At 40.8% G+C, this 13522-nt stretch overlaps 1 protein-coding gene and 2 long non-coding RNA genes across 6 annotated transcripts in view; 1 reads left to right on the top strand and 2 right to left on the bottom strand.

Annotated features, from left to right (window-relative positions):
* Positions 1-78: 78 nt before the first annotated feature.
* FKBPL (FKBP prolyl isomerase like) overlaps positions 79-13522 on the top strand; it is a 55153-nt gene continuing 41709 nt past the window's right edge. For all 4 annotated transcript variants that reach the window (XR_014025091.1, XR_014025092.1, XR_014025093.1 and 1 more), the window contains exon 1: positions 79-242. The gene's annotated coding sequence lies outside the window, so the exon portion shown is untranslated. The remainder of the gene's footprint in view (positions 243-13522) is intronic.
* On the bottom strand, positions 2677-5222 carry LOC308661808. The gene is made up of 4 exons (XR_014025023.1): positions 5102-5222; positions 3466-3615; positions 3125-3220; positions 2677-2933 (listed from the first exon to the last, which is right to left on the bottom strand). It is a non-coding gene; the product is annotated as an uncharacterized lncRNA (long non-coding RNA).
* On the bottom strand, positions 7778-9465 carry LOC308664472. Its single transcript, XR_014025680.1, has 3 exons — positions 9272-9465; positions 8906-9001; positions 7778-8048 (listed from the first exon to the last, which is right to left on the bottom strand). It is a non-coding gene; the product is annotated as an uncharacterized lncRNA (long non-coding RNA).

Here is a 13522-nt window from a genome sequence, read left to right as displayed (position 1 = left end):
ACGGAACGGAACGAGATGGCGGAAGCGCATCGAAAGAGAAACGCGCATGCGTAAGTTCCGTCATGCGGCAAACTAGCGCCTCGAGGAGGAGAGTTTAATAAGGGGTTGTCAACGTTGAACGGAAGTGCGCGTGCGCAAGCCAGACGGCGTTAGGCGCTTCTAGCGATGCCTTGAATTCTAGCACGACGGACAGATCTTGCTTCGCTGTGCGCCAACGAATTCTGTGAGGGTGGGGGAACCAGGTAAGTCCGATCCCGACCACGTGCGGTGGAGTATTTAAACGTGACGCGCGCATGCGTACGAAAAGCGTTTTGAAGGCTGATGAACGGCGCATGCGTGTGCTGCTTCTTTCGCTATGATCCTGGGAATTGTAGTTTTTTTGTTTGCACATTTAATATTTTTTATAGCGTTGAGTGGGTTGTCTTAAAACCTATCTATCTTTTTAAAATTCACGCCATTCAGAAAGTATACATTCTACTGGTGGCCAAATCAGTAGTTTTAGTATTCTTATCTAAAAAATCGAATCCATTAGCATTTTCTCTTAATTTCAATCCATTCAGTACTGTAACCAAACCTGTGATTTACAGTGAATAAGCTGAGAATAAAAACATAAACATTACAGAGCTACCAGTTCCCCCCTCCCCACTTTTGTGCTGTTGCAAAATCTAAGTGTATGGATAATTAAGATGTCGATCTATTAAAGGATGGGTAAAATATTTGTTCAAATACTTTGGCCACCTAATGAGAAGGAAGGACTCACTGGAGAAGAGCCTAATGCTGGGAAAGATTGAGGGCAAGAGAAGGGGACGAGAGAGAATGAGGTGGCTGGATGGAGTCACTGAAGAAGTAGGCATGAGCTTAAATGGACCAGAAGATGGTAGAGGACAGGATGGCCTGGAGGAGTGTTGTCCATGGGGTCATGATGGGTCGGACATGACTTCGCAGCTAACAACAACAAAATATTTGTGGATATTCTCAGTCATCCAGGTCATAGTTGTTTCAAAACTGTTTTTAAAAAGGCAACTAGACTTTTTTTTTCCCTGAGGAAGAAGTAGTTTCACTTATCTACCTTTATTCCCCCCTCACTCCACCTTGGGTTGCACAAAATAATGGAAGGCATAAAATGAATCTATCTGCCATCACATGCACAAGCATTTTGAAATGCACATAAATTTGCAGCCTTTAATTAAGATTTCAGCCAATTCAATTTTGTTGTTCCTTGAAATAGTTCATCCAAAGAGATTCTTTCAGCATTCCTCATAAACCTGAAAAAATCATGGTGTGGCTGGTTTGTGGATCACTTCAAAAAAAGGTCTAAAAGAGGGGTCTTCAAACTTGGCCCTTTTATGACTTGTGGACTTCAACTCCCAGAATTCCTCAGCCAGCGTGCCTGGCTGAGGAGTTCTGGGAGTTGAAGAACACAAGTCATAAAAGGGCTAAGTTTGAAGACCCCTGGTCTAAAAGATTTTTGCTCAGTCCTAAAATGATCAGACTTTGTGAAGGTTAAAGCTTGATTTTTTTAAATACTCTTACAATTCAGTGTCTAGAATAGATAATAGCAGAACCTTCATGGGTTCAGCACAGATCAAATTGTGTTTTAAAAAAATTGTTTAAAGCAAATTAGAAATGCAGAAAATCTATGCAGAAAATCAACAGCTGCAGAATACAGGAATCCATCTGTGTCTGTATGGGTCTTAGGTATTATTCTTCCATCTTTTTATGAATAAAATTTTTGCTTTCCTTTTCCTGGCTGCAATACCGTTCAGTATTTATGTAACAAGCTTCTTTGGTTGGAGACTATTTTACTGTAGATACATGACTTTTTTTTTTAAAAAAAATGAATGTATGGTGGGTGAACATGTATTGTCTAACAGGAAAGATATAGTTTCTCAGTTTGTTGCAGCCATATTTTTATATTTACTTCCTTTTCTTAGGTGCTGAGTAGGTGGGATGTTGAATGATTACTATATATTACTAAGCGCTTGATCCCACAATGAGAAAAAGCTGTTTTGGCTTAAGCTTTTAAAAGGAGCACTCTAAAAGGAAAAGAATTTGCCTACTAACTGAATATTTTTGGATAGATAACATAATTCAAACACTAAAGATCTGGAAAATATTGTTAAAAAGAAAACAGTAAACAGTTATGACAAAAATGCAACAAACCCTTGTTGCACTAAATAGAGGAATGTGTGTTCATATGTATTTGTATAAATGTAAAAATAACAATATGCTATTAATAACAGATTATTAAATAACACAAGTAACAAAAACAAGAAATGTAGGCTTCATGAAGATACAATTCACTGTAACAATATAAAGTAGCACTTAAAAAAAACTGAATATGAAAACTTTTAACAAACTTTAGTAATGTCAATCCACCAGTTTTTCCTCAAACCTGCTTGGTAAATCTCAAGTTATATTAAATAACAAATTAGATCCCTAAACTTGTGGTCCTTTATGCAAGACTGACCTTTTTTTAATCTTCTGAGAGAAAATGTACAATTCCATTCCATTACAGCAATTTGCCAAGTGAAATCTCTGTACCTACCAATCTCAGATTCCTCAGTATGACTGTCAAAAAGGAATCGTCAATTCTACATTGCAAGATCAACCCCTCATCAGCAGCCAGAACACCTTTTGTAAACACTCTTTTTTTAAAAAAAATGCATGAAACACTTCTTTATTTAAGTTTATTTTCATAATGAAACAAATGAGAGAAGGGACAGAATAAGGGATTCTCAGGTCTGTTAATTTCCTGCAGCCACAGGATTTTGTTAAACAAACCGTCATTTTCCTTTGCTTTGCTGTCCTTTTTATTTTATTTCATCAAGACTTGGGTTCCTGAGTCCTGTCTTTGGAAGCAGCCTCAGGGGGATATTTCTGGCAGGCTGAGGAAGGAATGGATGGAGACCCAGCTGGCTTTTGGGGGATGCCTACAAGAAAAGACAGCAATGAGATACATCAGGGCCATGCGGCACCTAGCATAGGCTTTTTTTTCCTTTTTTTCTTTTTCAAAGCTCTTCTGCCAAATTCCCATTATTCCCAACTCTTTTCACCTAAGCAGACTTTGCCAACTGACTGAGGCTGGCCATTGGAAGGGGGGGGGGTTATCTCTCTATCTCACCAGTTCGTCATGTCTTGTTCTTGGAGGCCAACATGCTCTCTGCCAGATCTCCATGGCGCAGGAACGATGCTATTCTGCTAGCCACATATCGGCAAGCTGAATTGGAAAGGAGAAAAAAAATCAATGTCCTCCAAGATCTGGACCATCCGGACATTATTATTTTTTTTGTAGTTGTTTTGGGTAATCTGATCTCTAGGTGATGTTTGGGTTAATCCTCCTATTGTTCCTTCCAGCCTTCCCAGCTTTCTGCTTTTACCTGCCAGATTCCCTTCCTTTCCCCTCCCCCAGCCCTAAAGTTGTGGCTTTCTGTCGTTTTCACCTTTCTGCACCCCTTCACCTACCACCAATTATGCGTCACGCCATCCTTTTGAAGAAACGAGGTGCCAGTCCGCTTGGAAAGCTCCACTTTGTGTGGCACAAATGGCTTGGCAAGAGGGAGGAGGCAGACGCGAAGAGTAGAGAGAAGCATTGTGGGAGATGTAGTTTTAACCCTGCAGGTTCAGGTCCAAAGATAACACACTTTGATTAATGTCGGCAGCTTTGCTGTTGTCTTTAATAATATCGTGTGTTGGTGAGCGTGTTTGTGTGTGGTCAGTTTTTTTAAGGAGATAAAATTAACAACTAATATAAAGTGAAGAAAATAAAGGAAAAGTTCAACGTGCAAAAAGAAAGAATGAAACCAGTTCTTCAAGTACAACAAATCGTGATCTCATCTCTAAGGTTTTAATTTTGCTCCTTCCTGGAATTAATTTTAAGATTGGGAAAAAAATTCTGTGTTATTAATTTTCTGGCTTTCTTGTTCTATAGATTTTTCTCTCTAGATGTGTATAGTTTGTATATGTAATTTATCCCACATTTCTGGATTTTTTCCCCTCCCTCTAGTCTAGGATCCTCGAAAATGATCAATACTGAGCCACAAAGCTGGATGAGACTATCCTTTATTATTAGGAGTAGCAGTAATTGTATTTGTAATACTCTTAGTTAAAATGGTATTTATTGAATTATTTTTGTATAAAGTTTGGGGGTTGATAAACAATCTGAAACTTCATGAAGGGTTCATTGAGCTGAAATTATTATCATGCAAAGTTTGAACAGAGATCTGAGGCTTATCTCAAATTGAAAATGTTCTCCAAACTTGGTTGGGTTGCCATTTCTAGTTCACACAGATTTGAATATGGAATCATCAGTTAACTTTGTTTGCGAGAGTTGTCTTGGGAGTTTCCCGATACTCCCATGTTACACCTTTGCTCCGCGAGCTGCATTGGTTACCAGTTGTCTTCCGGGTGAGATTCAAGGTTTTGGTTATGGTCTTTAAGTCCTTACATGGCATGGGGCCGGAGTACCTTGGGGACCACCTGCTGCCGGCGTCAACTTCCCTCCGCCCTGTGCGTGCCCACAGAGAGGGCCTCCTCAGGGTGCCTCCGGTCAGAGAATGTCGGCTGGTGGCCCCCAGGGGGAGGGCCTTCTCTGTGGGCGCTCCGGCTTTATGGAACCAACTGCCGGTTGAGCTCCGGACGGCACCGGACCTTCGCTCCTTCCGGCGCGGTCTGAAGACCCATTTATTTGAACAAGCTGGCCTGGCCTGATGGGGGACGTTAGGGTTTTTAATGGGTTTTTATACTGTTACTGTTTTTATCTGGGCAATTGTTTAATTCTCTTTTAATTTTTGTATTTTCTATTTATATATGCCCTGTTCACCGCCCTGAGTCCTTCGGGAGAAGGGCGGTATACAAATTTAATAAAATACAAATACAAATACAAATACATGCTAACCAAAAAGAACAGCGCTTAATCCAAGGGAAATTTTGGAGCATGGTTGAAAGGCAGTAAAATCAGCTGTCTTCCATCAGAAATGGAAGGGACCTAGCATGCCATCTGCTCCAAATGCTGTTCAGGGCAAGATCTGCTACAGCATTTTGAACAGATGTTTTAAAGCTTCCAGTGATGATGATTATATTGGTTCAGGAGGCAACCTACTGTATTCCATTGGTTGATAAGTGTTACTATCAGGAAATTCTTCCTCATATCCAATCTGATTCTGCTCCCTGTGGTTCCAACCCATGTTCTGTTCCGGCCCTCTGTAACCAAAAAAAGCAATTTTAGTCCCTCCTTTATACGACAACAACTCTTCAAATATCTGAAGACAGCTTTGTCACACAGTCTTCAATGCATTTACCCTTTTGCAACTGCACTACACTGTTGGCACATATTCAACTCGTGATGTACTAAATAGAACATCCAGATCTTTTATGAACCATAATTGAGGAAACATAATTCCTAAAAATAATACTGTAATAACAACAACAATAAAGTTGGAAGGGACCTTGGAGGTCATCTAGTCCAGTGTTTTTCAACCTTTTTTGGGCAAAGGCACACTTGTTTCATGAAAAAAATCACGAGGCACTCCACCATTAGAAAATGTTAAAAAATTTAACTCTGTGCCTATATTGACTATATATAAAGTAATTCTCTTGAATAGGAATCAAATAAACACAAAGAAAGTATTTTATAATTACTTTATTATGAAATAGTAAGTAAACAGAAATATGAAAAATTATAAAATACTTTATTCAGTGCGCAACCGCACGCTGCACCTGCGGCCTGGTCTGGATCCAGATGTGGTCTCTCTGCAGTGCCGACTCCCGCCGAGTCCTGGTCTCCGTCCGTCTCCTCCTGCTCCGGTCCTCCTGGTGACTCGAGTCGCGACGTCTTCTTCTCTTCGCTGCTGCACACACTGTGCTCGGGCGGGAAGGAAGTCGGAAGATGATGTCCTACTGTGATAGGTCCAGGCTGGAGTCTGGACCAATCACAGCCCGGACATCAGAAAAGTGGAGGGTGTCCCCCTGAGGAGCGCCAATCGGCGCCCCTGCTGGCCGAGGGCGGAGTCAAAACCCCACCCCCCCATACCCAGGACACAGTCCGGCGCCCGCCTAGTGGGCAAAAATTTGACATTTTTTTAAAAAAATCTTTCGAATTTTTCAATTTTTCCCACGGCACACCAGGCAACATCTCGCGGCACACTAGTGTGCCGCGGAACAGTGGTTGAAAAACACTGATCTAGTCCAACCCCCTGTTCAGGCAGGAAACCCTATACCATTTTGGACAAATGGCTGTCCAGTCTCTTCTTAAAAACTTCCAGTGTTGGAGCATTCACTGCTCCTGGAGGCAGGTTGTTCCACTGGTTAATTATTCTGTCAGGAAGTTTCTCCTTAGTTCTAGGTTGCTTCTCCTTGATTAGTTTCCATCCGTTGCTTCTTGTCCTGCCTAACATTGCAACTGATCATAAGTCTCTTGCTAATTATTCTAGTGTTGAACTTTGTACTCTTAACATAGAACATAGGACAAGAACCTCTGGAGAAACAAAGTGACTTACAATAAGAAAGGGAAGGAGACAGTAATCCACATAGTTTTGACATGCCCCCGTTTAACTCCGCAGTGAATCTATTATGGAAGGATTAGGAAAGGATTGGAAGAGATGAGTGCTGAAATCATATTGAAGTTTAAATGCTCCCAGTCGGAAATGTGCAGACATAATCACTTTATTGGCTGAATGTAGAGCAGGCTTAGAGTTATAAAAAGAAAAAAAGCGAAAAGTATTGGGGCAATGTCATCCACGGTACTTCAACTTAACAATGGCCAAGAAGCAAGGGAGGCCATTTTGATTTCAAGGGCTCAAAAATAAATAAAGCTAAACAGGATGATGGAAGAATAGAACGATGGCAAGTTTAGGCTTGTACTTAAAACAGTAAGTATTGGTAGTCTTCACCTTACAATTGGGAGAATTTTAATTGCTAAATGAGGTGGTTTTTAGGTGAGTTGCACCCTGTTTTATGACCTTTTTCACCAAGGTTGTAAAGCAAATCACTGCAGTTGTTAAGCATATGGTCATTAAGCAAAAATCACTTTCCCCGTTGACTTTGCTTGTTGAAAGCTGGCCAGGAAGGTCACAAGTGAACATTTTAAAAGAAAAGATCTGCCCAGGAAGAAGATTTTTGGATGCAAAACAACATGTCAAACACTAATGTTTTGTAAATTTTTAAAAAAGAAAACAGTAACAAGTTATGACAAAAATGCGACAAAAATGCTGAGAGTTTTGTTGTACTGCTTTTTTGTCCTTTTTCTCTTTGTTCTGGGACATTAAAGTGATAGATATATGTGTTTTTACATATATGTGTGTGTGTATATATGTAAAAAAGAATAAGCTATTAATAAACAGATTATTAAATAATATAAGTAACAGAAATAAGTAAAATAACAAATGTAGGCTATCATGTAGATAAAATTCATTGTAGTATAAAGCAGCACTTAACAAAAATGAATATGAAATCTTTAGGAATCTTTAGTATATGTCAATACATTTCTGTTTTTCATCCAGTCTGCTTGGTAAATTTAAAGCTTTATTAAATTACAAACTAGATCCCTTAAACATGTGCTTCTCTTCTTGGAAGACAGAACTACTTTATCTTCTGAGGGAGAGAAATGAGGTAGATTACTGTGTTTCCATCACCACAATTTGCCAAACCCTTTCTCTGAAAGTGCCAATCTCAGATCACTTCATATTGCTGTCCAAAAGAAATCAATGTGAAGATCAGCCCCTCATCAGCCACCAAATCACCTTTTGTAAACAATCACTCTGGGTTCTTGTTTTTTTTTTAAAAGCATGAAACGCTTCTTTATTGTAAGTTTATTTTCATAATGGAACAAATGAGAGAAGGGACAGACTAAGGGATTCTCAGGTCTGTTAATTTCCTGCAGCCGCAGGATTTTGTTAAACAAGCCATCATTATCCGCTTTGCTGTCCTTTTTATTTTATTTCATCGTGAGTTTGGTTCCTGAGTTCCGACTTGGGAAGTAGCCACGTGAGAATGTTTTTCACTGGCTGAGCAAGGAATGGATTGAAACCCTGCTGGCTTTTTTGGGATATCTGCAAGAAAAAAAACAGTGAGATACATCCGGGCCATCTAGTTCCTAGCATAGGTTTTTTCTCTCTCTCTCAAAGTGTATATGTTGAATGAGAAGAAATTTTGTTTATAATAATAATAAGTTGCAAGGGACCTTGGAGGTCATCTAGTCCAACCCCCTGCTCAGGCAGGAAACCTTATACCATTTCAGGCAAATGGCTGTCCAGTCTCTTCTTAAAAACCTCCAGTGTTGGAGCATTCACCACCTCTGGAGGCAGGTTGTTCCACTGGTTAATTGTTCTAACTGTCAGGAAGTTTCTCCTTAGTTCTAGGTTGCTTCTCTCCTTGACTAGTTTCCATCCGTTGCTTCTTGTCCTGCTTTCAGGTGCTTTGGAGAATAGCTTGACTCCCTCTTCTTTGTGGCAGCCCGAGATATTGGAACACTGCTATCATGTCACCCCTCACTCTTCTCTTCGTTAAACTACACATACCCAATTCCAGCAATCGTTCCCTATATGTTTTAGCTCCAGTCCCACAATCATCTTTGTTGCTCTTCTCTGTACCCTTTCTAGAGTCTCGACATCTTTTTTACATCGTGGTGACCAAAACTGGATGCAGTATTCCAGGTGTGGCCTTACCAAGGCATTGTAAAGTGGCATTAGTACTTCACATGATCTTGATTCTATCCCTCTGTTAATGCAGCCTAGCACTGTGTTGGCTTTTTGGGCAGCTGCAGCACACTGCTGGCTCATATTGAAGTGATTGTCTACTAGGACTCCCAGATCCCTCTCTCTTTAACTCTTCCCCCCCCCTCACCCCCAGGAAACTTTGCCAACTGACTGGGGCTGGCCATTGGGAGAGAGGGCATCTCTTATCTCACCAGCTACAGTTGTCCGGTTCTTGCAAGCCAACATGGTCTCTCCCACATCCTCAGGGCGCAGGAACGATGCTATTTTCCTAGCCACATAACGGCAGGCTGAATTGGAAAGGGGAAAAAAAAATCAGGAATGTCCTTCAAGTTCTGGACTATCTTGGTCCAGATTACTGCCTTATGTAGTTGGTTTGGGGAGTTTGATTTCCAAATGCTGTTGAAGTTAAACCCGTTCCTTCCAAGATTTGTCTTCCCAGCGTTCTGTTTTCACCGACTAGGTTTCCCTGCTCCTCCTTCCCCCCCACCCCACCCCACCCCCGCCGAAAGCAACTGGTGGCTCAGTTGCTTTCTTTTTCTTTTCAATTCTTCACCTACCACCAATTACGAGTCACACCATCTTCTGGGGGGAAAAATGCGGCCGCGATTAGCCTGGAAAACTCCACTTTGTACGGCAGAAATGGCTTGGTGAAAAGGGAGGGAGGAAGCAGATGGGGAGGGTGGAGAGAAGCATTGTGGGAGTCGTAGTTTTATTACCCGTGCCGCTTCAGAGCCAGAGATGGCACACTTTGGTACGGCAGAAATGGCTTGGTCAAAAGGAAGGGAGGAAGCAGATGGGGAGGGTGGAGAGAAGCATTGTGGGAGTCGTAGTTTTATTACCCGTGCCGCTTCGGAGCCAGAGATGGCACACTTTGATTATCGTAGGCAGCAGCCACCAGGCCTGGTGCTGTTGTCTTTAATTTGCCTTTAATAACGTTATGTTAATTATTTATATATTTTTTTTAAAAAAACATTAAAAGTAGTTTAAAAACTAACGAGCCAGCTGGGAAATTCTGGGAGTTGCAATCCACCCATCTGAAAACTGCCAAGGTGACCCACTATATTCCATTGGTTGACAGGTCTTACGTCAGGAAATTCTCATATCCCACCTGAATTTGCTTCCCTGCAGTCCCAACCCATGTTCTTTCTATTCCTGCCCTCTGTGGCCAAAGAAAACAAATTTAATCCCTCCTTTATATGACAACAACTCTTCCAATATCTGAAGACAGCTTTGTCATAGTCTTCCATCAAAGCCTATTTATTTCTGTGAACCACACTTCTATTCCATTTAATACATCCCAAAATAGCATTTATCTTTTTTGCAACTGCATTACAGTGTTGGTTTAATGCTCAACTTGTGATCTGCTAGAACATCCAGATCTTTTACGAACCACAATTGAGGAACCTTAATGCTTTATTTAACACAAGGGTGCATCTGATCAATAGCCTCTTGCTAATTATTCTAACTTTGGTTGATATTTATGCTCTAACATGGAAACCATAGCATTACCGTGTAGGACAAAAAGCTCCTTGAGGAACATTGTGACTCACAATAAGAAAGGAAATAAGATAGAAATCCACATACTTTCCTCATTGTATTATTGATTTCAGATTAACAGAGTTGGAAGGGACCTTGAGGAGACCCTATACCATTCCAGACAAATGGCTGTCCAGTCTCTTCTTAAAAACCTCCAGTGATGGAGCACTCACAACGTCTGAAGGCAAAGCTGTTCCACTGGTTAATTGTTCTCATTGTTAGGAAGTTTCTCCTTAATTCCAGGTTGCTTCTCTCCTTGATTAGTTTCCACCATTAAACACTTAATTTTTTTTTAATCCCATTTATATCCCGCCCTTCTCCGAAGACTCAGGGCGGCTTACAATTTAAAGCACAAATCAATGTGCTTAGCAATAGCCTTCATTCTATGTATATGCCTGCTTATTAGGGCTTTCGGTCCCCCCCAAGCAGCATTATTACAAAGTCAGCTTATTGCCCCCAACAATCTGGGTCCTCATTTTACCTACCTTAGAAGGATGGAAGGATGAGTCAACCTTGAGCCTGGTGGGACTCGAACCTGCACTAATTGCAGGCAGCTGGTGTTACTTAAGGAGGCATTAGCCCACTGCTCCACCAAGTTAATCATTACAGATTTATTAAACATGAATCATTAAAGAGAAACATTGTCTCTGTTTAACATCCATGGTGAATCTATTATGACAAGATTAAGGAAGGATTGGAAGAGATGACCACTGAAATCATATTGAGGTTCACATACTCCCATCTGAAAAGTGCAAGCATAATCTCTTTATTGGCTGAAAGTAGAGAAGGCTTAGCCTTAGGCTTATAAGACTTTCTCTTATAAAAAGGGAAAGAGAAAAGAATAGGGGCAATTTTGTCCATTGTACTTAGTGAACCTCAGGTTGATGATGGTGAAAAAGGAAGGCCATTTTGATTTCTGGGGCTCAAATATAGATAAAGCTAAACATGCACTGGAGGAATACAAACATTAAACCTACAGAGGAAGGAAATGGAAAATTTAGGCAAAGTACAGGTAGTCCTCAACTTACAGGGACAGTTGGGACCAGAATTTCCATTGTTTAGTGAAGCACACTCTATATTACACCCTTTTTGTTACCCACAGTTGTTGCTGTGGAAAATCTCTGCAGTTAAGTCAATCACACAGTCATTAAACAAGTCCAGCCACTCCCATTGACTTTGCTTCTTAGGAGCTGGCTAGAAAAATCACAAATGGTGATGCTGCAGTTGTTGTAAATATACGCTGGTTGTCCAGTGCTTGAATTTTGATCATATTACTGTGGGGATGTTGTGACAGCCGTAAGTGTGAGGAATGGTCATAAATAATAAAAGGACTACCAGTATATTCCAACCTTTATGGCAATTGTATATAAGAAGACCATTGACAATTATAATCCTGTGCTGTCAAATTTTTCTTGATATTATTTTACAGTCGCCTTGACAAAATTTTAGTACATACATATTCTAAGCATCTAAATAAAATACACAGCAAGACTTTAGAGAGGCCAATAGCAACATTCAGTCTGAGACAGATCCTAATAGCTGTCAGCTGAGCTTTGGGAAGTGCTTGTTCTGAAAGGGCATGAAATTATTTAATTTCATTTTCAGGCAGATAGGATACATCTAACAAACAAAAATAAAATATGCAATAGAGAACACATTGTAATTAGGAAGAGGCTGTCCCATCCCTATGAAAAATGAACATCAATTAATTGATCTAACCAGTTTGGGGTATGCAATATATTTACTTGAATATATTTATAAACATGTATATGCACACCTGCTGTATGTTCACACATGTTCACAAAGACAGAGAGGGAGGGAGGGAGAGAGGCTAGATAGATGAGAGAGAGAGAGAGAGAGAGAGAGAGAGAGAGAGAGAGAGAGAGAGAGAGAGAGAGATGTATATGATAGTAAGAATCAATTAGTTATTACTGGGTGAAATAAAGATTGACTATTGTCTTAAGACCACAATCAGGAAGCTGAAATTCATATACTTTTTGAGCGTGATATGAATAGATGAATCAGGGACGCAGTGGCTCAGTGGGTTGGGACACTGAGCTTGTCGATCAGAAGGTTGACAATTTGGCGGGTCAAATCCCGAGTGCCGCGTAACAGAGTGAGCACCTGTTACTCATCCCAGCTTCTGCCAACCTAGCAGTTCGAAAGCACATAAAAATGCAAGTAGAAAAATAGGGACCACTACGGTGGGAAGGTAACAGCGTTCCGTGCGCCTTTGGCGTCTAGTCATGCCGGCCACATGACCACGGAGACATCCTCGAACAAGCGCTGGCTCTTCGGCTTTGAAACGGAGATGAGCACCGGCCCCTAGAGTCGGAAACGACTAGCACGCATGTGCGGGGGAACCTTTACCTTTTACCTTTACCTACGAATAGATGAAGGACTAGAAATATTGCTGTACTTGTCGAGGCTGAGTAAAAAAAAGATAATCAATAAAATGGATAGATGGAAAGAAATGGCTGGAATAGTCTCCTTATGACTATAACTTTGTTGCTTGTATCTTACAATTTATATTGTGTTTAGTATCCTAGTATGTTGTTTGCTTAGCTAGTATTCTATGACTATCACTAAGTGTTGCCCCTCACGATGAAGTGTTGTATTTTATGATTTATGATGAATGCATGTTTATGGTGTTCATGATCATGATTTATCACTACGTACTTGTATGTACACTGAGAGCTTATGCACCGGAGACAAATTCCTTGGCCAATAAAGAATTCTATTCTATTCAAAATGAAGGAGGAGAGGGAGGATCAGAAAGCGTCTCCTTACTTTTTCCAGGTTTTTCTTCCTGCCTGCCTCTAACCTGACTTCTGAGGGGTAGTCTCTGAACATACAGTAGTTGCTAGGACAGGTGGTTGCTGAGGAAATGACGTTTCAGGGAGAAAGAAGGGGGGAAGGTGGATTGAAATTAGAGAACGTAATAGAGCCAGAAGCTAAATTGCATCCCCATCTCTCCCCACGGCGGTCTTCTCCATCCTGCGCTGAGAATGAAGCCTAAGAGAAAGCAAATGTGACGGTAAATCTTAAAGGTGGATGGAGGATGGGTTTTAGGGTTTATCGGAATTTCACACACTCAGTACTATGGGTGTAGGTAGGAGTGATCTGTTGGAAAAGCACATGCAAGGCAAGTGGATAGAGGATGAATGGGGACTGCCTGTTACGGGGTGTGTAAGATGCACAGGTTGGTGTGTGTAATGTAGAAAAGGCAGAGAAAATAAGCTAAAAGCTTGCTCCCAAATACCAGTGTTATG

The sequence above is a fragment of the Vipera berus genome (assembly GCF_964194415.1).
Source record: "Vipera berus genome assembly, chromosome: 2".
Lineage (NCBI taxonomy): Eukaryota > Metazoa > Chordata > Lepidosauria > Squamata > Viperidae > Vipera > Vipera berus.
Note: the sequence above shows the minus strand (reverse complement) of the source record. Positions and strands in the feature narration are given on the sequence as shown.